We start from the raw sequence: 27,027 nt of genomic DNA on the forward strand, positions 1-27,027 counted from the left end.
ATACATATAAATCCCCAATAAATATTAGCTATAAAGCTCTTGATAGCTGCCAAAAGCTTACAAAATATATGCTTTTATTCAAAACTGAGAATCAAACGGAGGACTTGGTAACTAAATACTCTTCTGCAGGTCACCTTGGTGACACTGTACCATGAGAGAGGGGCGTGAGCTTGGATTGGTTCTCACCGAATCTATGGGGAAACTAAATCAAGGGACTTAGGATTCTCCCAGCAGAGTCCCCAGTGAGAGGCTTCTGCCCAAGGCCAAGTGTGCCATGCCTGGGCTGCCCTTGAGGCCACTGTCCACGCTGTCCCCTGTACCAGATCACCCAGAGGAAGGAGGGGTCTGAAATTGAGCCGGCGCCCCACTCTCCACGTGTGTGGCGGTGTCAGCCCAGAACAGGTGCCATTTTCTACTCTCACCGAGCCTCTGGGCTGGCTTCAGCTGACACGGCCCACTGATGGAGAAGGCCTCTGGGCATCTTCTCCCTCCGGCCAGAGAGGACTTAAAGGATACTTCCCAGGGGTGAGAATGGGTAAGTCAAGTCGCCAACCAGCAATGTGACAGAAGGGCGAATACAAATCAGCTCAGCAACAAAGGGAGCGGAGGGCTGCCACAGCTGGGAAGTCCAGGGGTGGATCCAACTTTGCACATGGCCCACTCCGGATGCCTGACTACTCCAGGTTTCCTTCTCTCTCCCGCTGACACATCAGCATTTCTCAGGGCTGACTCCATTTCCGGCCGGCCGCACCCACGTTGACAGGATGGCAGACTGTATCTCCTACGCCTAAACGCAAGGACGCCTGTCTCAGCACTGAGAACTCGCCCTTCATTGGCTGGGATCCAGTCACGTGCCCAGCCCTGACCCAATCACTCTAAGGTAAGGCGAGTTCATATTCTGATTGGTCAGGTTGGAGTCACAGGGTACTTCTGGAGCTGTGGGTGGAGTCAAGGTTGAGAGGGGCTAAGGGGTTTTGCAGAACTGAGATGCTATTTCTAGAACCAGCGTGAATGGGTTACTGGCCCAGTAAAATGGCAGATGTACACAAAAGTGGACAAAGAAGGGGGAGGAGGTGGAGGATTGGGATGGCAGGCAGGAGGAAAGCAAGAGGGAAAGTGATCTATCCTCAGGTGACCATTTACTGGTCTACCGACACATCTGAAGAGGGTTGCTGACCACTGAACGGACATGGACACCTCTGGAAGGTCCTGCAATGGCTGCAGAAGCTGACCTGCATCTCGAAGGCTGTGGTTCTCACATAGACTGCACATTACAAATCACCTAAGGAGCATTTTAAACATCCCAGTGCCTGAACTCCACCTCCAGAGATTCTGTTTTAATTGATGGCGGGGGGGTGGGCAGTGAAGCTGGGTAATTTTTTTAAAGCTTCCCCAAGTGATTCTGTTGGCATCCATGTTTGACAACCACTGTTGTCTTGGAGCATCTGCCTTCCATTCTTTGATAGCTTGGGAGGAAAACCACCCAACTCCCAAGGCTCTCATCCTGGCTAACAAAACAAAATTTCCCTACTCAGGGCCAGATCCTAAGGTTAGGGGAATTTAGCCAGGGGTGCTTGGGAGGAGGCTGGGGGACTGCTCTGTTGGCTGATGAGAGAATAAGTATGTTACGGAAAAACACAAATGAACTTTTTGGCCAACCCAATATATTAAAGGGCGCCACACTTATCACGGGTTTGCCTTTGCATTGCTCCTTCTAATACGTTTTACCTTTGTCTCAACAGACATAATGTCATCCTATCAGCTTACAATACAAATTGGCGAAAAGGCGGAACTTCTGGAAAATGTGTTCAGAGAAATTATTCTCCTGCCCACTAGCTTCATTTCTTTCCCTTTTATCCAGAGAAAGGAGAGGAAATCTTTATCGGTTACAGTGAGACCCCGTTAGAGGTTTATTATTTGTATGAGTTCTCCTTTTACTAAACATAAGAAGAAAGTTGCCATTTAAGGAGCCAAGTTTCTGATGAGGGAGAGAAAATACCCAGCAAGCATATTAACTGTAAACCATCTCCACTTGCTGGATTAAATACCAAGGAAAGATACATCCACTGCAAGGGTTCTAATCTACTTTGATTCACTGTACTGCTCATGCCTAATAGCTTTCCTGTTTTGTTTTTTTTTAATCTGTAATTTTCTTGAACCATTTAACAGGCTTAAATTCATAAAGAGTGGGTCTGTAACAGATTTGTAAGCAGGAAGTTAAGATATGTGTCTTGGGGTCATCAACAATGTGGGCATATTATATTCATCCACAATAGACATTCCTTGATTCTGAAAGTAGAACTAGAATACTACCAGGATGCCTCCCCGGTCTACCCAATACAAAAATTTTATGTTATTTGTTAAAATTTAGAGGATTCCTTCAGATGCCACTCTCTTCCCCTGCTTTCACATGCTCAAATTTATTCTGTCATCATGAAAGTTTTATTGTACCTTTTGTTTTGTTCTTTATATCCTCTCTTGTATTTGTAAACCACAGCCATTTTACAGAACACTTTTATATTCGCTATCTTATTTTGATCCTCACAGCCACCCTGGAATAATGAAATATGTTAAGGACATGAATGATGCTAGTGATTCCATTCTTTAAGGTTATGTCTTAATCAATGAGTGTACAACTCATAGCAGATTTGTGAAATGCTTTTAACATATGACCATGTGTTAATGGTCTTCCCTGATGCGTATGGAACATCTTGACGTAACCCAAAAGTACATATTTTTATTACCCAGTATTATGTGCTACAGACACTCTCAGATGGTCTTTGACCCCACCATCGCATTAAATAGGGATCAAGTTCAAATCCACACAGGGGCCAGGGAGAAGAGCAGCTGCATGAGCAGAGCTGGGTGGGGACCATGACAAACCAGAGAGCACAATCCACTTGTTGCCAAACCGTCCACTGTCTCAAGGGAAACTGCTAATCCAGATCTTTTTGTAATCTCCCTACTTTGCAATTATGATAACTAATCTTTTACTCTCTCTTTTAACTCTGTAGGCCAAATAGGCCATTGTTTTCTGGCTGGATTTAACCCTTGAGCTGTCAACTATGCCTCCTGCTTATCCCTCATTTTTTCTCTTTTCATTAGCTTGGGATTGGCAGTGACAACATCACTTATTCAAAACAACCAGATCACTATGTCCCAAGAGTTCCAAATGGACATGTCAAATTATCTGTCCTTGTCCCTGAAAGCACCCTGCACCAGTTTTGATTACTGTCTCCATCTATTCCTGTTGTACTTTAAATATAATTCTGACGCCGTACGTATCACACCGAATAGTCATTATTTGTGTTGCTATTTCTGCCCTACTAGACAGTGAACTCCTTAAAAGCCAAAACTGTCTCTTTCATCTTTCTGCCCCCAGTCCTTAGCTCACAATGGACATTCAATTATTATTTAATGGACGTAGAAAGATTTCTACCACTGCTTGTAAAAGGAACAAATTTAGTGAATTAGGGAGGTGAACAAATACTATTATAACACTGCAAGCATTGGCGCACACGTGCACACCTCCCCTACCAGTAACATCATCGCCACAAGCTAATCCTGCGGTTTTAATCAACAATAATAATGAATGTGATTCTGGGAATAGAAGAGGAAGGCAATGAGCTGGAACTGGATGCTGCCCCAGGTGCTTGAACATTTATGTTGGGTTCTTGAAACACATGTCCTCCTACTTCTCTGGGGCTTCCACAATCAATCCCGATGCTGTCTGGTTGCCCTGGATCCCAGCCAGAGGGATATGGACACAGGCCCCTCTTTCATGTTTCAGTGTTGCCTCTCTCACTCGAAGGCCCTGTCCCTTCTCCTATCCTAGTCATTACTCACAGAAACTCAAGACCCATCTTCTTCCAGAAACTTCTCTGGCTGCTTTCACCCCAGAGAATCGCCTCTTCCTTCAACTTTTGTAATGATTATAATCTAGCCCATCCACTTCATCACTTTATCACATTCGGTCTTTTCTACTTAAATGCATAGTTGTGTCCCTAAGAAACTGAAATTATGAAAAATACTGTTTAGAAATAGTTGTTTTGATGGGACATATAGAAATTAGGCGATAGGGAGCTTCAGATTCACAGTAACAAGTCATATTTTCTACACTAATTTTAAGAAAAACAGATGCTTGTAGGTAGCTATAAAATGGGAATATCACTGAACAAACCCAGTATTGGAGTAAGTTTAACTTCTGATCAAGCAAAGGCCTTTGTCTTTTTATGCATATTCTTACCACCTTTTTCTCCTTCACTCAGCAAATATTAATTGAGCTCCTATTATGTTCCAGGCACTGATCTGGGTGCAAAGGATACAGCAGTGAAGAGAAGACAAGATCCCTGCTTGTACTGTCCTACATTACAGTATGACAAGTAAACAATTTCAAACAGAAGTTAGTACTGTGAGGAAAAATAGGCTGACAGGCTAGCGAATACCTGGGCGTGTGAGGGAGGGAACAAACTTGGTGAGCTGATGAAACATACAAAAGGCATCATGCTGAACCACTCCAACAAAAACATTTCATCTGGTCCCAAGTACAACAGTGTTTTGTTTTTAAGTGGAAGTTGCTAGTTCCTAGAATCTGCTGATTGGCTAACTTCATTTTTAACATTTTAACTGAAGTATAACATATCTATAGGAAAGTGCAGAGTGGTCAGTGTGCAGCTCAATGAATTTTCTCCAAGTGAACACATCCATGTGTCCACCCAGATCAAGAAACTGAACATGCCCCCCCGACAGAAGTCCCCCTTGTGCCCATTTTCAGCGACTAACCCTTCTCCTTTTATTAGTTTTGCCTGGTTTTTAAAAGTGTATAAATGAAATCATAAAGTGTTAACTTGTCTTTTATTGAGTGTACTACAATTTATTTCTCCATTCTACTGTTAAGTGGGCATTTGCTCATTATCAGTTTTTGACTGTTAATACTACTATTATGAACATTCTGGTTCTGGCCACTTGGTGCGTGCATGTATATATTTGCGTTTACTACATAAGGTGTGTGTGTGTAGCTTTAGTAGATACCGCCCAGTAGTTGTACTAACTTATCTTTCCAGACAAGCAGTTTATGAAAGTTCAGTCCTTCCGTGTCTTCACCAACTCTTGGGTGTTTTCTATCATCTGTACTTTAGCCATCCTGGTTAGGACTGAAGTGATATCCACTAGGGTTTCAGTTCACATTTTGTTTATGACTAATAACATGTAGCTTTGCGTGTACTTATTAGCCATTTAGATATCTTCTTTTGTGAAAGGCCTAAGCCTTTTGCCCATTTTCTATTGGGTTAACCTTTTCCTTCTGTGTGATTTGTAATTTCCTTATATTAGCTGAACATCTATCAACATATTTTTTAACAACTTTATTGGAGTATAATTGCTTTACAGTGCTGTTAGTTTCTGCTGTATAACAAAGTGAATCAGCTATATGCATATGTATATCCCCATATCCCCTCCCTCTTGTGTCTCCCTCCCACCCTCCTTATCCCACCTCTCTAGGTGGTTGCAAAGCACCGAGCTGATCTCCCTGTGCCATGCAGCTGCTTCCCACTAGCTATCTATTTTACATTTGGTAGTGTATATATGTCCATGCCACTCTCACTTCATCCCAGCTTACCCTTCCCCCTCCCCATATCCTCAAGTCCATTCTCTACGTCTGTGTCTTTATTCCTGTCCTGCCCCTAGGTTCCTCAGAACCTTTTTTTTTTTTAGATTCCATATATATGTGTTTGCATACGATTTTTGTTTTTCTCTTTCTGACTTACTTCACTCTATATGACAGTCTCTAGGTCCATCCACCTCACTACGAATAACTCAATTTCGTTTCTTTTTATGGCTAATATTCCATTGTATATATGTGCCACATCTTCTTTATCCATTCATCTGTGGATGGACACTTAGGTTGCTTCCACGTCCTGGCTATTGTAAATAGTGCTGCAATGAACATTGTGGTACATGACTCTTTTTGAATTATGGTTTTCTCAGGACATATGCCCAGCAGTGGGATTGCTATCAGCATATTTTTATATCTTAGAAATCAGTTATCTCACTCTGTGGATTTTGTTTTGTTTTTCACTTATATATATACATGTATCTATTCTTTTTCAAAGTCTTTCTCCATTTAGGTTATTACTGAATGTTGAGCATAGTTTGTGAATTTTTTTTCACTCCTTTAAAGTTTTTTGATCTAAAAAAATTATTGATTTTATGGAATAAAAAGTATCTTTTTTTCTCTTAGAGTGAATGTTTTATATGCCCTTTGAAGACATCTTTGTCTACCCAAATCTCATGAAGAACTAGAACTATGGTTACATAATGATGGCAGGGAGGAATATGTTTGGTACCCAGGGATCCCCTTGAGTGTTTGTTGGTCTCCCTTGACCAATGATACCTGTAAATACACAAGTAAAGCATGGTAACTCAGACTGCTCAGGAGCTCAGACTGCTCATAAATAAGGATCTGTATCACACCACCAGGTAAGTCACTCAGCCCAGCAGAGGTCCTCGCTAAGGGTGAGGAGAGTCTAGAATGGCAGCAGAAGAGGGAAATGGTGAGTATCAATTACAGCTCTGAGACCAGATGCAAGTGGCAGGTGCTGCAGACTCTCCCACTAACCTTCTCCTTTGTAAGTTTCCTTTGGGGAACGAGACTAGTGGGAATCCTAGGGGAGTTACTCCCATAAGTTATACGAAGAAATGAATCTAAGAGCTACATGGGGTAGACTGTAGTTGATGTTGTCATCTGTCAGGCCCTGCCTCAGAGCCGAAGACATCTGATGGTTTTTCTGACCTTACAACATGTATCTACCCAACATACCTAGTCCTCTGAGCCTTTTATTCCTTTCTGTTGTCTTGCATAGCGATTCTTTACTATGGCATTTCTGGCTTCACCAGCTTTTCTGTAGGCTCTTACTATTTCCATGTCACAGAAGCCACTCTAACAGTGTGTTTGTGCTATCTGGTAGGGTCCTTGCCAGGACGTTAAACTCTGTATCTTGACGAGTGTTCCAAAATCAATAAACTGTGTTTTATCAAATCTTATGTTCTCCTCCTTGATCCAGCACCCTCAGAATACAGTCCTAAGCATAATTTCCGGCTCCTGCTGGCCATATTGGCCACATCCTGTATCTCCTTTCAAGTCTAACCCCTTTTCTCCCTTACCAGGCCTAGCATAACCCTTCCCAAGCTATCTTTTAACCCTTGTTATTTATGGGCCTATTGGCCAGGAGGAAACCGGGGGCAGATCCTGGAAGAGGGGTTGGCATGTGTCTTACAAGGGAGAAATGTCTGCAACTGTCAAAGAAGGGGGAAGCAGCAATTCATTAATAGAGGTATGCACCATTTCTATAGGTTCAGAAGTTTGGGGAACCTTGAGATTCAAGGTTTTAGTCTGTTTTGATTTTATTCTTTCCTGATCTAGACCCAGGTATAATCGACATGCTGTCTTAGTTTGTTCAGGCTGCTATAACAAAATACCACAGACTGGGCAGCTCATAAACAACAAACATTTATTTCTCATAGTTCTGGAGGCTGGGGAGTCGAAAATAATCACGCCAGCAGATCCAGTATCTGGTGGGAAACTACTTCCTTTTAGAAGGTACTTTCATCCTGTGTCCTCACATAGTAAAAGGGGATAGAAAGCTCTGTGGAGCCTCTTTTATAAGGGCACTAATTATGACAGTTCCAGTCTCATGACTTAATCATCTAAAGGCCCACCTCCAAATACTCTCACCTTAAGGGTTAGGTTTCAACATATGAATTTGGGGGTGGGATGAGAACACACTCAGACCTAGCACATGCCTAGGTTTAGAGCTCTGTTGTTCATGATAAAGTCCTGGGCCTGGTCTTCAGCTTTCTCAGCTTTTAGGCTATGGGAGATGAAGGTCTCTTTATAGGCTACCAAGGAAGCCCTCTGGATTTCCTTCTTACCTTTTAATTGCCAATTTATCACTTTCAGCCTTTTGTTACCTTTTTCCAGGGCATGAGTGAAGCTTAGCAACAGCTACCTAAGTCCACTCTCCTTTTTGTTATGGTTACCACGTTTCTGAAATGCCTGCTATTGCACCAGTTTGTGAATTCCATTCTGCCAGTGTATTATCCCAGTTTGCCACCAGTAAAAACTCTAATTTAAACTGCATAGCTGCCTCATGCCAAAGGCTGTCTGTGTTCCACTTACCACTAATGATGAGTCTTCACTGCCACTCAGGCAGCAGGTAATCCAGCTTCAAAATCTCATCTTAGCATCTACTGTCTCCAACCACTACTAGACGGTCAGTACCATCTGTTGCAGGTCTGGTTCCCCAGAAAGCAGAATCTAAGATAGAGACTAGCCTGCAATAGGTTTATTAGGCAGCTTTTGAAATCAGCTCTCATGGAAGGAATGTAAATAAAATAGGACTGAGCAGCAGAAGTTAGATTGTGATGCAGTCTCAACAAAGGCCTTGGCCAACTCCATATGGTACTCTGAAGCTAGGATGCTCAAGTTGGGATGAAGGAGCCACGACTTTATATACCCACACACCCCAGTCACTAGATAAAGCTGCCCCAGAGAAGGGGCTGTGACCTTGAGCAAGAGGACTATCTTTACCTGAGGCAACTGAAAAATGCTGGGAGTGCTGCCCACAAAGAGCCCTCACTCGTTAGCCTACTTTAAAATGTAATGTAACTTACCATGTGAACAGAAGGATAGAAAACAAGTTGACATTTTTATTTCTACTACAATCCACATCCATTTCTTTCTCTTCCCTTATTGCACTGAACCTCTGATGCAGTGATTAATACAGTGATGCTGCTAGTCAACATTTTTAAGGGAGAAAACTTTTAACATTTTGCTCTTAAATATATTTAGTGCAGGTGTTTTTATACATACTTTTTATCAGCTATGAATTTCCCTTCTTTTCCTAGTTAAGAATTTTTTCTGGGAAACAGATGTTGAATTTAACCAAATGCATTTTCTGTATCTATTGAGATTATTATTTTATCCCATTCATATGGCAAATTTTCGTGACTTTAAAATGTTAAACCAAACAGATTCCGTTTTACACATCTGTTGATTTTATCTGCTAGAATTTTGGACATCTATGTTTTCTAGAGATTGGTCTGCAAATTACCTTTACTGTAATGCTTTGACAGATTTTGCTATCAAGGTCATGCTGCCTTCATAAAATGAATCAGAAAGTAATCTCTCTGTTTGCATAAGACTGGTATTATTCATTTCTTTACTGTTTAGTCCAATCACTAGTATACCCATCTGAGGCCAGAGTTTCTTTGTGGGAAGGTTTTTCTTGAGAAATTCTTTTCTTTACTAGATATAGGACTATTCAGATTTTTGCTTTCTTTTTAAGTCAGTTTTGATAAGTTGTATTTTTATGAATTTAGTCATATCATCTAAATTTTTAAGAGCTTCCACTTAGATTCTCATCTTTTTATAAGCTTCCTTCTACTACTCTCTACTTATTTTTTTCTCATCTTTGCCTTGAACTACTTTTGAATTAGCAATTGCTCTGAGTGGAAAGGTGGCTTAGACTATTAGGTTCACTTCTCTTCACTTCCTTGCCCGCCAGGATCTCAACCTCTCAAATCTTCCTACCTTGGTGTCTCTCTAATGAATTATATCTTTTTAAACTTTGTTCAATGTTTCTGTTTGTTCTTAGCAAGTGGATTGTTCTGCTCACCCATGATAGATGGAAATACTTCCATATTGTTACAATAAATATGACTAGTAAATGTAAATTGTATTCCATAATTAATGTCTCTCATATCCAGATATTGTTAGGAATATTTGTGCCATAGGAAAACACCTGGCATTCTTATACTTCATTCTATTTTTCCTCTACTATGTAACAGTTTTCTCAAAGACAAAGACAATGTATCTTTGAATAGAGGAGCAAATTTGGATCCAGGTACTGAAGCTTAATTTACGCAATTTGAAAATCACTAAAATTATCATCATTTTAAGGATATTAGAGGTTCTCAATTACTACAGTCTGTTACTATCACTATTATTGTAAGCACAGTAAGACAACCCTCAGCAAAACAATGAAGAAAATTGTCGCAGTAATATAATTGGCTTAGAATGGCTTAGCTATTTACAAAATTCAACAAGCTTAGTTTAATGGACAAAGCAATCATGATGTAAAACTAAATGCTTGATTCTTTCTTACCTAAAAAACTTATGATCATCACCACTTATCCAAATCTCCTTAATCAAGAATCAGGAATGGGGGCTTCCCTGGTGGCACAGTGGTTGGGGGTCCGCCTGTCGATGCAGGGGACACGGGTTCATGCCCCGGTACGGGAGGATCACACATGCCGCGGAACGGCTGGGCCCGTGAGCCATGGCCGCTGGGCCTGAGCATCCAGAGCCTGTGCTCCGCAATGGGAGAGGCCACAACAGAGAAGAGGCCCACGTACCACACACACACACACACACAAAAAAGAATCAGGAATGATCTAGTTTTAGACCAGACACACACATAAAAACAGTGTTGACACAGTCATAAAATACATGTGCTAAGCAAAGGAAAGCTTACAATCTAAGGCAAAGAAATGAAAGATTATCTAATAAATTCAAAATTCAACCCAATTGAGACTTCCGGGTAAGATGGCAGAAGAGTAAGACGCGGAGATCACCGTCCTCCCCACGGATACACCAGAAATACAGCTACACGTGGAACAACTCCTACAGAACACCTACTGAACGCTGGCAGAAGACCCCAGACCTCCCAAAAGGCAAGAAACTCCCCACATACCTGGGTAGGGCAAAGTGGAGAGATTCCCACACAGAGGATCGGTGCCGAGCGGCACTCACCAGCCCAAGAGGCTTGTCTGCTCGCCTCGGTGGCGCTGGAAGCTGAGGCTCAGGCTTCGGTCAGAGCGCAGGGAGAGGACTGGGGCTGGTGGCGAGAACTCAGCCGGAAGGGGGCTAGTGAGCCACAGCTAGCCGGCAGGGAGTCCGGGAAAACTCTGGAGCTACCGAAGAGGCAAGAGACTTTTTCTTCCCTCTTGGTTTCCTGGTGCGCGATGAGAGGGGATTAAGAGCGCTGCTTAAAGGGGCTCCACAGACGGGCGCGGGTCACGACTGAAAGCGCGGAGCCCAGTGACGGGCATGGGACGCTGGGGCTGCTGCTGCTGCCGCCAAGAAGCCTGTGTGCGAGCGCAGGTCACTGTCCACACCGCCCTTCCGGGAGCCTGTGCAGCCCGCCACTGCCGGGGTCCCGGGATCCAGGGGCGGCTTCCCTGGGAGAACGCACGGCGCGCCTCGGGCTGGTGCAACGTCACGCCGACCTCTGCCGCTGCAGGCTCGCCCCGCACTCCGTGCCCCTCCCTCCCGCCCGGCCGGAGTGAGCCAGAGTCCCCGAAAAGGCTGCTCCTTTAACCCTGTCCTGTCTGAGCGAAGAACAGACGCCCTCCGGCGACCTACACGCAGAGGCGGGGCCAAATCCAAAGCTGAGACCCAGGAGCTGTGAGAACAAAGAAGAGAAAGGGAAACCTCTCCCAGCAGCCTCAGAAACAGTGGATTAAAGCTCCACAATCAACTTGATGTACCCTGCATCTGTGGAATACATGAATGGACAACAAATCATCCCAAATTGAGGAGCCAGGAGTCAGTGCTGTGCCTCTGAGGTGGGAGAGCCAACTTCAGGACACTGGTCCACAAGAGACCTCCCAGCTCCACATAATATCAAACAGCGAAAATCTTCCAGAGATCTCCATCTCAACACCAGCACCCAGCTTCACTCAACGACCAGCAAGCTACAGTGCTGGACACCCTATGCCAAACAACTAGCAAGACAGGAACACAACGCCACCCATTAGCAGAGAGGCTGCCTAAAATCATAAAAAGTCCACAAACACCCCAAAACACACCACCAGACGTGGACCTGCCCACCAGAAATACAAGATCCAGCCTCACCCACCAGAACACAGGCACTAGTCCCCTCCACCAGGAAGCCTACACAACCCACTAAACCAACCTTAGCCACTGGGGACAGACACCAAAAACAACGGGAACTACGAACCTGCAGCCTGCAAAAAGGAGACCCCAAACACAGTAACATAAGCAAAATGAGAAGACAGAAAAACACACAGCAGATGAAGGTGCAAGATAAAAACCCACCAGACCTAACAAATGAAGAGGTAATAGGCAGTCTACCTGAAAAAGAATTCAGAATAATGATGGTAAAGATGATCCAAGATTCTATTTCCCAGATCCAAAATCTTGGAAATAGAATAGACAAAATGCAAGAAACAGTTAACAAGGACCTAGAAGAACTAAAGATGAATCAAGCATCGATTAAAAACACAATACATGAAATAAAAAATACTCTAGATGGGATCAATAGCAGAATAACTGAGGCAGAAGAACGGATAAGTGAGGTGGAAGATAAAATAGTGGAAATAACTGCTGCAGAGCAAAATAAAGAAAAAAGATTGAAAAGAACAGAGGACAGTCTCAGAGACCTCTGGGACAACATTAAACGCACCAACATTCGAATTATAGGGGTTCCAGAAGAAGAAGAGAAAAAGAAAGGGACTGAGAAAATATTTGAAGAGATTATAGTTGAAAACTTCCCTAATATGGGAAAGGAAATAGTTAATCAGGTCCAGGAGGCACAGAGAGTCCCATACAGAATAAATCCAAGGAGAAATACGCCAAGACACATATTAATCAAACTGTCAAAAATTAAACACAAAGAAATCATATTAAAAGCAGCAAGGGAAAAACAACAAATAACACACAAGGGAATCCCCATCAGGATAACAGCTGATCTCTCAGCAGAAACTCTACAAGCCAGAAGGGAGTGGCAGGACATAATTAAAGTGATGAAGGAGAAAAACCTGCAACCAAGATGACTCTACCCAGCAAGGATCTCATTCAGATTTGATGGAGAAATTAAAACCTTTACAGACAAGCAAAAGCTGAGAGAGTTCAGCACCACCAAACCAGCTTTACAACAAATGCTAAAGGAACTTCTCTAGGCAAGAAACACAACAGAAGGAAAAGACCTACAATAATGAACCCAAAACAATTAAGAAAATGGGAATAGGAACATACATACCGATAATTACCTTAAATGTAAATGGACTAAATGCTCCAACCAAAAGACACAGATTGGCTGAATGGATACAAAAACAAGACCCATATATATGCTGTCTACAAGAGACCCACTTCAGACCTAGAGACACATACAGACTGAAAGTAAGGGGATGGAAAAAGATATTCCATGCAAATGGAAACCAAAAGAAAGCTGGAGTAGCAATTCTCATATCAGACAAAATAGACTTTAAAATAAAGACTACTAGAAGAGACAAAGAAGGACACTACATAATGATCAAGGGATCGATCCAAGAAGAAGATATAACAATTGTAAATATTTATGCACCAAACATAGGAGCACCTCAATACATAAGGCAAATACTAACAGCCATAAAAGGAGAAATTGACAGTAACACAATGATAGTAGGGGACTTTAACACCCCACTTTCACCAATGGACAGATCATCCAAAATGAAAATAAATAAGGAAACACAAGCTTTAAATGATACATTAAACAAGATGGACTTAATTGATATTTATAGGACATTCCATCCAAAAAAAACAGAATACACATTTTTCTCAAGTGCTCATGGAACATTCTCCAGGATAGATCATATCTTGGGTCACAAATCAAGCCTTGGTAAATTTAAGAAAATTGAAATTGTATCAAGTATCTTTTCCGACCACAATGCTATGAGACTAGATATCAATTACAGGAAAAGAGCTGTAAAAATTACAAACACATGGAGGCTAAACAATACACTACTTAATAACAAAGTGATCACTGAAGAAATCAAAGAGGAAATTAAAAAATACCTAGAAACAAATGACAATGGAGACACGACGACCCAAAACATATGGGATGCAGCAAAAGCAGTTCTAAGAGGGAAGTTTATAGCAATACAATCCCACCTTAAGAAACAGGAAACATCTCGAATAAACAACCTAACCTTGCACCTAAAGCAATTAGAGAAAGAAGAACAAAAACATCCCAAAGTTAGCAGAAGGAAAGAAATCATAAAAATCAGATCAGAAATAAATGAAAAAGAAATGAAGGAAATGATAGCAAAGATCAATAAAACTAAAAGCTGGTTCTTTGAGAAGATAAACAAAATTGATAAACCATTAGCCAGACTCATCAAGAAAAACAGGGAGAAGACTCAAATCAATAGAATTAGAAATGAAAAAGGAGAAGTAACAACTGACACTGCAGAAATACAAAAGATCATGAGAGATTACTACAAGCAACTCTATGCCAATAAAATGGACAACCTGGAAGAAATGGACAAATTCTTAGAAATGCACAACCTGCCAAGACTGAATCAGGAAGAAATAGAAAATATGAACAGACCAATCACAAGCACTGAAATTGAAACTGTGATAAAAAATCTTCCAACAAACAAAAGCCCAGGACCAGATGGCTTCACAGGCGAATTCTATCAAGCATTTAGAGAAGAGCTAACACCTATCCTTCTCAAACTCTTCCAAAATATAGCAGAGGGAGGAACACTCCCAAACTCATTCTACGAGGCCACCATCACCTTGATACCAAAACCAGACAAGGATGTCACAAAGAAAGAAAACTACAGGCCAATATCACTGATGAACATAGATGCAAAAATCCTCAACAAAATACTAGCAAACAGAATCCAACAGCACATTAAAAGGATCATACACCATGATCAAGTGGGGTTTATTCCAGGAATGCAAGGATTCTTCAATATACGCAAATCAATCAACGTGATACACCATATTAACAAATTGAAGGAGAAAAACCATATGATCATCTCAATAGATGCAGAGAAAGCTTTCGACAAAATTCAACACCCATTTATGATAAAAACCCTGCAGAAAGTAGGCATAGAGGGAACTTTCCTCAACATAATAAAGGCCATATATGACAAACCCACAGCCAGCATCGTCCTCAATGGTGAAAAACTGAAACCATTTCCACTAAGATCAGGAACAAGACAAGGTTGCCCACTCTCACCACTCTTATTCAACCTAGTTTTGGAAGTTTTAGCCACAGCAATCAGAGAAGAAAAGGAAATAAAAGGAATCCAAATCGGAAAAGAAGAAGTAAAGCTGTCACTGTTTGCAGATGACATGATACTATACATAGAGAATCCTAAAGATGCTACCAGAAAACTAATAGAGCTAATCAATGAATTTGGTAAAGTTGCAGGATACAAAATTAATGCACAGAAATCTCTGGCATTCCTATATACTAATGATGAAAAATCTGAAAGTGAAATCAAGAAAACACTCCCATTTACCATTGCTACAAAAAGAATAAAATATCTAGGAATAAACCTACCTAAGGAGACAAAAGACCTGTATGCAGAAAATTATAAGACACTGATGAAAGAAATTAAAGATGATACAAATAGATGGAGAGATGTACCATGTTCTTGGATTGGAAGAATCAACATTGTGAAAATGACTATACTACCCAAAGCAATCTACAGATTCAATGCAATCCCTATCAAACTACCACTGGCATTTTTCACAGAACTAGAGCAAAAAATTTCACAATTTGTATGGAAACACAAAAGACCCCGAATAGCCAAAGCAATCTTGAGAACGAAAAATGGAGCTGGAGGAATCAGGCTCCCTGACTTCAGACTATACTACAAAGCTACAGTAATCAAGACAGTATGGTACTGGCACAAAAACAGAAAGATAGATCAATGGAACAGGATAGAAAGCCCAGAGATAAACCTACGGACATATGGTCACCTTATCTTTGATAAAGGAGGCAGGAATGTACAGTGGAGAAAGGACAGTCTCTTCAATAAGTGGTGCTGGGAAAACTGGATAGGGACATGTAAAAGTATGAGATTAGATCACTCCCTAACACCATACACAAAAATAAGCTCAAAATGGATTAAAGACCTAAATGTAAGGCCAGACACTATCAAACTCTTAGAGGAAAACATAGGCAGAACACTCTATGACATAAATCACAGCAAGATCCTTTTTGACCCACCTCCTAGAGAAATGGAAATAAAGACAAAAATAAACACATGGGACCTAATGAAACTTAAAAGCTTTTGCACAGCAAAGGAAACCATAAACAAGACCAAAAGACAACCCTCAGAATGGGAGAAAATATTTGCAAATGAAGCAACTGACAAAGGATTAATCTCCAAAATTTATAAGCAGCTCATGCAGCTCAATAACAAAAAAACAAACAACCCAGTCCAAAAATGGGCAGAAGACCTAAATAGACATTTCTCCACAGAAGATATACAGACTGCCAACAAACACATGAAAGGATGCTCAACATCTTTGCTCATTAGAGAAATGCAAATCAAAACTACAATGAGATATCATCTCACACCAGTCAGAATGGCCATCATCAAAAAATCTAGAAACAATAAATGCTGGAGAGGGTGTGGAAAAAAAGGAACACTCTTGCACTGCTGGTGGGAATGTGAATTGGTACAGCCACTATGGAGAACGGTATGGAGGTTCCTTAAAAAACTAAAAATAGAACTACCATATGATCCAGCAATCCCACTACTAGGCATATACCCTGAGAAAACCATAATTCAAAAAGAGACATGTACCAAAATGTTCATTGCAGCTCTATTCACAATAGCCCGGAGCTGGAAACAACCTAAGTGTCCATCATCGGATGAATGGATAAAGCAGATGTGGCACATATATACAATGGAATATTACTCAGCCATAAAAAGAAACGAAACTGAGCTATTTGTAATGAGGTGGATAGACCTAGAGTCTGTCATACAGAGTGAAGTAAGTCAGAAAGAGAAAGACAAATACCGTATGCTAACACATATATATGGAATATAAGAAAAAAAAATGTCATGAAGAACCTAGGGGTAAAACGGGAATAAAGACACAGACCTACTTGAGAATGGACTTGAGGATATGGGGAGGGGGAAGGGTAAGCTGTGACAAAGCGAAAGAGAGGCATGGACATATATACACTACCAAACGTAGGCTAGATAGATAGTGGGAAGCAGCCGCAGAGCACAGGGAGATCAGCTCGGTGCTTTGTGACTGCCTGGAGGGGAGGGATGGGGAGGGTGGGAGGGAGGGAGATGCATGAGGGAGGGGATGTGGGAACAGATGTATATGTATGACTGATTCACTTTGTTATAAAGCAGAAACTAATAAAAAAAATGGAAAAAAAAAAACTACAAATAGAGCTACCATATGACCCAGCAATCCCACTACTGGGCATATACCCTGAGAAAACCATAATTCAAAAAGAGACATGTACCAAAATGTTCATAGCAGCCCTATTTACAATAGCCCGGAGATGGAAACAACCTAAGTGTCCATCATCGGATGAATGGGTAAAGAAGATGTGGCACATATATACAATGGAATATTACTCAGCCATAAAAAGAAATGAAATTGAGCTATTTGTAATGAGGTGGATGGACGTAGAGTCTGTCACACAGAGTGAAGTAAGTCAGAAAGAGAAAGACAAATACTGTATGCTGACACATATATATGGAATTTAAGAAAAAAAATGTCATGAAGAACACAGGGGTAAGACAGGAATAAAGACACAGACCTACTAGAGAATGGACTTGAGGATATGGGGAGGGGGAAGGGTAAACTGTGACAAAGTGAAAGAGCGGCATGGACATATATACACTACCAAACGTAAGGTAGATAGCTAGTGGGAAGCAGCCGCATAGCACAGGGAGATCAGCTCGGTGCTTTGTGACCGCCTGGAGGGGTGGGATAGGGAGGGTGGGAGGGAGACGCAAAAGGGAGGGGATATGGGAACATATGTATATGTATAACTGATTAAATTTGTTATAAAGCAAAAAATTTTTTAAAAATTAAAAAAAAAATAAAAATAAAAATCACGCAAAAAAAAAAATTCAACCCAATTGTCCATCTTCTCTGCTTACATATTTTAGAGAATGGTAAATTTCTCATATTCTTCCCATATGTCTGAATATAAGCCAGCCTCATTAGATGGTTTCCTGCCTTTCTGCTTTGTTGCAGGGACCTGCAGTGTCACGTAATTTCAAGTAGATAGTATTAGCCAAAATGGTCCATGATATTAAGAGAAAAATGAAGTCAATTGAATTACACTTTTTAGGAACAACCTTACTTTGAGGAATTAAGATAGATTCTGGCTGCAGGTGAAAATGATAGTGGTAGGAAAACTTCAACTTTAGCTTGGTTACACTGCGCTCTGTAATGTCTTTGTTAACATGATCTCTCTATTTAGAACTCCATTACCCTGTGTTTAAAACAAAGGCACCCCATTCAAAGAAGGGTATAATTGCAGTCTTTCAGCAAAACAGCATTTACCAAAACATGACTTTCAGAATGTGGTACAATTTATCACCCCCATGGTGCATGACACACAATTACATTTGTCACTGATTTAATTGGATATTACATGTCAGTAATGACTCATCAGCTCCAGAAGTCATGAAAGATGAATCTTTTACTACTATACTTCAGAATTTGCTCCAAAAATAAAACTAAAAAAATTGTTTATTTTCTAGTAAGGGTAGAAGCTACATTTGGGAGAAACATTAATCCCTGTTTTAGAAAAATAACGATGTATTTCATTTATTGACAGCAAGATGATTGCCTACAGTGTTTCTCATTACCTCTAGATCACAAATGAGTAAATCAGTGTCAGACAAACCAAGGTTAAAATTGAGTGTGTACATTTTAACAAGGTGCAGCAATAAATAAATAATGTAAACAATGACAACACAAAAACTCCATCACCAAGAGAGGACTGTTAATTCAGGGAATTTTTAGGATTCTGTGATCTGATAAGCTCTGCAACCTAGTCATTGCTGAAATTAAATTAGGTTTCAGAAAATGAATATTTCATTTTTAAGATTCTGTTGCTTGGAGACCTGAGAAGAGAAGGCTAGTTTAGCCTAAGATGGGACAGATGTTACGAGGGCCAGCATTTTCTACTCCTAGAAACTGCTGGAGAATGCCTAGGAAAAATTACATAACAGAGGCAAAACAATGATGACTGTACAAATGGCTTCATTATAAATGCCACAGTAAATGTGGATCATTTCTTCCAAGCTAAGGAAGTCTCTCCACACCCTTCACCCTTATTAATAAGACTTAAACTGGGGAAAATATTATGATACCATAGACCCAATCTACCTTTTGTTTTAACAGACACAATTTTTAAAAGGCAAAACAAATGTAGCCTCAGTGGCAAAACAAAGGATGTTTTTCTTAACAAGGAGGCTCAACAAGTAATAGGGATATATAAGCTCATTATCTACATGTTGGATGGATCTACACTCACCAGGCTACATTTTAATCAGCCTCATAAACATTGAATACACTTTCCTTTCACCACCACTGAAGCTAGAGCAGTTTTAAGTGATCTTCCACTTTTAGGTACAGTAGAATGCTAATTGTTTCCCAGAATCTGTAATAACAGAACCTCTTGAGCTTTACCTGGACACATGGCTACCCATCTAAAGATTGTTTTTCCCTGCCTTCCTGTTAGGTAGGTGTGACCATATGAATATGTTTTGACCAATGAGATGCAGGCAGAAGACATGTATGCAACTTGCCGATGATAATTTTTTGCAAGGAAGCTCTTGGCCTCTATTACTTCTTTTCCCTTCCTGGGGGCTGGTGTGCAGAGGTAATGATGTGAGCCAGATTAACCAGTGGAGCTGTATTTAGGAGTATGGCACAGCAGCAAGACAGAAGTAACCTAGACCCCTGGATGATCTCATGGAACAAAGTAGCTTAACCAACCTGTATCGCCTGCCCAATTCTGGGCTGTATCATGAGAGAGAAATAAGTGTCTGTCTTGTAAGCCTGTATTTGAGGAGCTCTTTTTTACAACAATGTCGCCTGTACCCTAAATCAAAGAGTAGATTTTCGTAGACATGCTCTCAAGAGATAGTTTTTCCTCCTATCATTTGTTCAACTTGATCATCATTCTAACCTACTCTTGATTCTCATCTTCCTCTCTCAGTTCTTAATAGTAGATACAAATCAGGATGAAAGCCTAGCTCTCCAAGGCTGTCTGAGTCACCTCCTTCTTTTTGGTTGCTGCCAGCCCCTACAGAATCCCCATCCAAAATTCTAACATGTGTTCCAACTGTGAAATACATCTATATATATGACCCTGCCTCCATGACCACAGTGACATCCCAAGAAATAAGCACATGACACAAGCTGGGAGAGTCAGAGTTCTTTCCTGGGATCTTCCTGGAGAATGGGCACTTTCTCTCTTGTGAAACAGAAATTCACTGATTTGTGAGGCCCTTTTGCAATGACAAAGAATAAATAGAGAATGAGGTCAATGTACAGAAAGGAAGAAGACAAACCCTAGCGTTTGTCTCCAGTTATCCCAAGCCAGGAACCTAAACTTCACAGGCCATATAAGCCAAAAACAAAACAAAAAACACCAAAAGTTATTTTGTCCTAGGCTAGTTTGAACTGGGTTCTTCCATTAGCAAATAAAAGATCCCTGATTAATGCTCTCTGCAAATTAACCTTATTATTGCAACACTGACCTTGTATGCTTAAAATAGGCCCTTGGGGTTTTTGGGTTTTCCCTAGAAGCATCAAAAATCAAACTGTAAAACAGTAAGAAAACCTAATGCCACACATTATCTGGTTATAGATCCATATCCTATATATAATCAAATTTCTCTCCTCAAATCATGATTGTATTCTTCCAGGTTAAACAGGAGTTACTGGAATCCGTAAATGCTATCCTGATTTTGTGACTCCAAATGGTTAGTTCAAAGCAGCAGCAAGGTCGTAAGAGTAAAGTATTTTTCTGTTATAATTTCTACTCAGCACACAACATGGAGATTAACCACCTGGAAAAAAGAAACAAAAATTACAGTGCTGTACCTAAAGACATGTACACCACCATAAGAATGACTGATTTTTTCTGTACAAGTGAATGTTGGAAAATGAAAAGGCTGACAAGAAGGCCATCTTGCAGGCCAGGATTGATTAAAGCAGCATTCTCAGTGTTCTATTGTACATCATTTTAAAGCAAAATGGAAGGGGGGAGAGGTGGCCACTTCTAATTTGGAGTGGGGCACTCTGGGAATCCTTCAGAGATGGGGGGACTGGTGGCATTAACGGGAAGTGGGTTGTTTCCATATTGCCAACGCCGTGATCTGATCATGATCATGTAAGATGAGGAACTCTCTTGGAATAACTGATGAACAGTCATTCTTCCTGACAGATGGAAACTTACTTTTAAGCAAATGAAACTCCTTGCTGAAGAGGGTGCAGGAGCCATCTCTGAGGTGTGCAAGTGCATGGGCAATACACATTTAATGAAGAATTTCATGTTCTTTAGCACCAGAACTACTCCCAACAATCAAAATGGAGAATAATTCCTATGACGAATAGGGGCTGACAAGGGCCACCACATCAAAATTCTCCTCTCTTCAGCTGTCACTCATCACTGATTGACACAGTAGACAGTCCCTGTTGGTAGAGGCTCAAAGATGAGCTTATTTTAAACCTAATAGCTAGTAGGAATGTGTTCTAGCCTTTTCTATGGTTGCTGGGCTCATACTAATATTCTGCACCCAGCAAAAACTGAGAAGCCTTTAAGGAAGAAAAGTAACAGTAGGTGAGTCACAGTTTTGTTATTATAATTCTTAATTGTATATTATATACATTCTTGATTATGTACATAATCTTAATTATATGTAAATTCTTCATGTTCACAGTGTAATTATTTTTCTTTGCATTATATTCCTGTGAGTGTCTGCCATTTTACAAGCCTGGGTCGATAAATAAGTTACTTTCTTCTTCAATTATGTAATAAGTAGTTATTGTGAAAATGAACCTATAGGCCTATTAGACAGGATAGTAAATTGCAAAACAGTGCCAGACATTCTTTTCCAAGAGGTTAACGGTCTATTTGAGAGGAAGACAGGAATTAAAGAGTAGGATGCAATATAAAAACTTAAACGACAGCAGCCCACTTGAATGTACTTCTTTGTAAGTGGAACAGACTGATATTTCTTAAATTTCAGTCACATGCATGCTAATCCGATGTGGTTTTCCTTTTGCCATATTCACGTGCTGTGGAATTATTATTTACTCAGTATTTTTATATAAATGAAATCATTTATTTTCTCCTTAATTAACCCCGTAGTCAAAGGAAACTTTAGACCACTACCATAAGTGGAAACCTTGTTTTCTAAAATTTAGTAAATATAAGAGTGAATACACTAAAAATAAAACCATGTTATAAAATTTCAGCTAGATATTCTCGCTTGCTGAAAGCTGAGACCTGCTATGTATCTGTATAATCTCAGATCATTTTTCTTTTATTTAAAGTCTTCATGGCACCATCAGTAGTCTGTGCCCTATAATTAGGGATCTACTAATTAGGAAGTAAATAACAGTGAAAGGGATTCAGAAGAGGAAGTGATCTGTGGGCCAGGGGATCGATCACAAGGCTTCACGAAGGATGCAGCATTTGAGTGGAGCTTGAATTGACAGGGTTGTCCAACTAGTGGACCCAGGGGCAGAAATGATTTGGGCAATTTCGGAGAAGACTTGAGACATGGGAGTAATATAAGTGGTGCTGAGTTTGCTTTCTTTTTTTTTTTTTTTTTTTTTTTTCTTTTTGCGGTATGCGGGCCTCTCACTGTTGTGGCCTCTCCCGTTGCGGAGCACAGGCTCCGGATGCGCAGGCCCAGCGGCCATGGCTCACGGGCCCAGCCGCTCCGCGGCATATGGGATCCTCCCAGACCGGGGCACGAACCCGTATCCCCTGCATCGGCAGGCAGACTCTCAACCACTGTGCCACCAGGGAGGCCCTCTGAGTTTGCTTTCTTAATCAGCCATCATATGTGACCTAGGACTTCAATAACAGTAGACAATTAACATTTACTCATCACTTACTATGTACCAAGCACTAAGCTAGGCATTTTCGCATGTTTCCTCTTTTGATCCTAATAACTTAAGGAAACAGCTCTTGTCCCCATTTTATAGATAAGGAAACCAAGGCACAGAACTAATTCAAGGTTACATAGCTTTGAAAGTAGTGGAACTGGGGATTACAATCCAGGTCCTTCTGTATCCAAAGCCCTTGTTTTCCACGTCACACTGTGTTTCCAGTGAAATCATGAAATGAAAGCCATGGGCCACCTTGGAAAATTTTCATTAAAGGACTCTGTAGTGGGAGCTAGGAAGGCAGAGAAGGTGAGGGGAGCTTCTCCTTCACTGAGGCCCTGAGCAACGGAGACTTATAAGCACCCAGGTAGATGTGTGGGTGCTCCAGCATTTCCTTCTCTTCTGGAATGTTCTAGTTTGGCCTTCAGTAACAAAAACAAGAGCTTCAAGTTAGGCCTCCCAGCTCTGAAACTGGAAAATATCAGCTGTGTGTATCAGCAGCATCAGTGACCAAAAGTTGACCTTGCTGAGTTAATCAGTAGAGAAACTAATCAGTTGGAAAAATGCAAATTTGTTTTCTGCACAGAGTTGGGAGAGCAGTAGCACTCGGAATCCTATCATTTAAGTATTAATTTCTCCTTAGGCCCCCTAACAGTGTCTACAGAACAGAAACTGGCCAACTCAGTTTGGATTAGATTGTTTTTCCTAGATGTCACATATTTATATGGATGAACGTTTCCTTATAAGACAGTTTGGTTCAGAGTTTGAACAGTGCACCTGCTCCTTTACCCCAACTGTCAAACCTTAAGCTACTTTATCTCCCTAAGTAAACAGTGGATTGCTATATGCATTACCAGGGCGATAAGATTCCAGAGGTGAATATTATCTCATGGGCTAACCTCATCCCTTGCTCCCTGGAACCTCTGGTCACTAAGTCTGAGAAACCACAACTAAGTGTGTGTGTGTGTATTTTTTTTTTTTCAAAATGCCAATTATGGTTTAAAACCAATGGCTGTCACTCAGTACCCCAGTGGGACAAATCAATAATGGGGCTTCATTTCCTCCCCGCAAATGATCAAGCAACTGCAAGAAAATTGACACTGTACCTCTGCATTTTTGCTAAATTCCAGTGTGCCTTGGAAAACCCTCTGTGACCGACTCCCATGCACATCAACTTGGAAGACACCTGCCAGAAAGAGCCACTAAAGGAGAGGGCACTTTGTTAAGTCTTAATGCACAATAAGTTCAGTAGGAGGTTCTCAAATTTACCACTTCTGTCTTGTGCTTAAATAACCACCAACAGGATGGAATTGTTGAGAATTTAAAAATAAAACACCTTATGATTCAAAGAAAAGATTATTTTGACTAACATCCATTTCTTTATGCACCTGCTATGTTCCTGGCATGGAACCAAATCATTTCAAAAGGTGATTGGACACAATACCTCAAAAAGCTTATGATCTAGCATGCAAGGCAGATAAATTTTTACCAAACAGTGAGACGTGCAATTATAGAAGTACCTACAAGGTGCAAGAGTAATTTTTTTTTCTTTCTCCCTCAAAAATCTTAACATTAACAATAATTTAGGCAAGACTCTTTAACCTGGAGAAAAGATGATGAGTAGGCTGTGGATATTAATTGCTGTCTTCAGATAGTTGAAGAGCTGCCACAGAGGAAGTAGAAGAATATTCCTGAGTTGCTCAGGAAAGCATATCTGGTTAAATATTTATGAGTTACATTTTAATTTGACATCAGAAAGGACTTTCTCCTAAGTAGGGTGTTCCCATAAGAGGTTAGCTCCATTGAGAATCACTGAGCTACCCTATTTCTATGCTATGACTGGCCAGTCATACAGCCTTTCTCCTTACTGGGCACGTTTCCTTGTCTTTGCCATCAGCTCACTTCTTATTTGCCAGCATCCTTTATCTTTATGCCCTATGAAGAGGCAGGCCCACTAAGCCATGTAATACCTCATGACCCCACCGCACCCCAGCCTAGCTTATTGGTCCTGAATGAGACACATAACCTGAGGCCAGGCTTTCATTCGCTGCCTAGCAAACAGTTGTACTTTCCTTCCTGAGAACTGAATTAAGAGTCACAGAGATGGTGGCTGTTTAATCCTGAATGGGTCCAGTTTGTAGACGTGACTTGTGGCACTGTGGGCTGTGTGCACATAGATACAGACAGCTCACAGAGAAGCTACCAAGAAGAGAGATATGTCATACCATGTGGCCACTCAGGGAAAGAGACAGAACCAAGCAGCTCCTGAAACTGAGGGCAGGCTTTGGTTTGTACTCGCTTCTAATTTCTGGTTCCTATGAGCCTGGCTGTGACCCTGAGTTTCCCTGTCAAATAAGCCACGTTTCCTTGAACTAGCATCAGTATCTTTCTGTTCTGTGCCACCCACGATTCCCCACTAAAATGTTAACAAACATGAACAAGCTTATAGTTCTCTATCAAGAATTAAGCAACATCTATTCACACTCCTGCCTGCAACCTAAAACAAAATTATATTTTAAGTAAATGTTTATTCCTGGACTTTGTTATTACAATCATTATTATATTATTTTTATTACACATGGAGAATAGTTTAAGAGGATCCAAGAATGTTGAAATCAAAATCATTCCCCACCCCCCCGCCAGAATTTTGGAATTTCTTTTCTATTCCTGCTAGCATTTTCATATTGCAGGTGAGACACTGGATGCCAGACTGATTCTCCTTCCTTAACGGTCACCACAGTTCTTTCTTTATTCTAAAACTGTGTGCTTTTTTCTCTAAGTATCCCAATAATTCAAAAAGAGCACATGTCTATATGCATCCCTTTTCCAAGCACCTGCCTAGCATTTAGTGTGCCTTTTGATCTGAACACTCAAGAATTTTTCTGAAGGAATTTTATTCACCTGTTCTATTATCACTTCTTTAAACTTCTTCCCATCTATGTTTTCTCTTTCTATAATACACGTTAGATATCTCATCTCTTACACTTATTCTGTGCTTCTTCCCTTTTTATCCATAATTTAAATTTTGTCCTCTGGCTCTGCACTTTGAAGAATGTCCTCTGCTGGTTCATCAGTTCATTATTTCACCGTTCGGCGATTTGGTGTCTGTATTTTATTTTCAATTTTGTTAAGCGTTTATTTTCTGTGAATTCTTTCTTGTCCACCAATTACTTCTTTTCTTTTTAAGCACGTGACACTCAATCATAGTAAGATTAATAACTTAAACCTTTAGTTTTACTCCATTATATCTATTTCCGTAGAGAACAAGCGTGGTGTAGACAGTCCAGTCCATGAAAACCCCTTTGACTCCTATGTGTAGCAATAGAGCATGAAAATAATAATAATAATAATAATAATAAAAGATGTGGTCAAAGACAAGATTAACATCTCCTTGGCAGAAATAGGAGACAAATACAAAGCACTGAATGAGGCGACATCAAAAGCCTACAGTGGGGCTTCCCTGGTGGCGCAGTGGTTGAGAGTCCGCCTGCCGATGCAGGGGACACGGGTTCGTGCCCCGATCCCGGAAGATCCCACATGCCGCGGAGCGGCTGGGCCCGCGAGCCATGGCCGCGGAGCCTGTGTGTCCGGAGCCTGTGCTCCGCAATGGGAGAGGCCACAGCAGTGAGAGGCCCGCGTACAGCAAAAAAAAAAAAAAAAAAAAAAAAAAGCCTACAGTGGCTAAGACTTGGTTCCCAATGAGTACTTGAGTCTAAATGTAACCCGTCCCAAGTGGCACACCAGAGCAAGGCAGCAGATGCCAGAAGGGAGCAAGGTATAGATCCAAGTTGAAAAGGAAAAAATAAATTAACAATATACAAACAATTCCTGTCAACCTAGAATGCTATATTTTGCTAAATTTTCATTCAAATAGGAGGCCAAAATAAATACATTTTCAGACATACAAAGACTTACAGAGTCTAACAAGAGAAGTTCTCTGTAAAAGAATTATTAGCAGACCTACTGCACTGAGGTTTTAAGGTTTCAAATATATAAAGAGAGCCCCACATCCCCCAAACAGTATGCTTGTTAATAATGACTTTAGTGAGTATCATCTCTAGTCAGTTATCTATGCACAAATATAAAGCTACATATGTGTACATATGTAC

Source organism: Mesoplodon densirostris, chromosome 19, assembly GCF_025265405.1.
Source record: "Mesoplodon densirostris isolate mMesDen1 chromosome 19, mMesDen1 primary haplotype, whole genome shotgun sequence".
NCBI classification, from domain to species: Eukaryota; Metazoa; Chordata; class Mammalia; order Artiodactyla; family Ziphiidae; genus Mesoplodon; species Mesoplodon densirostris.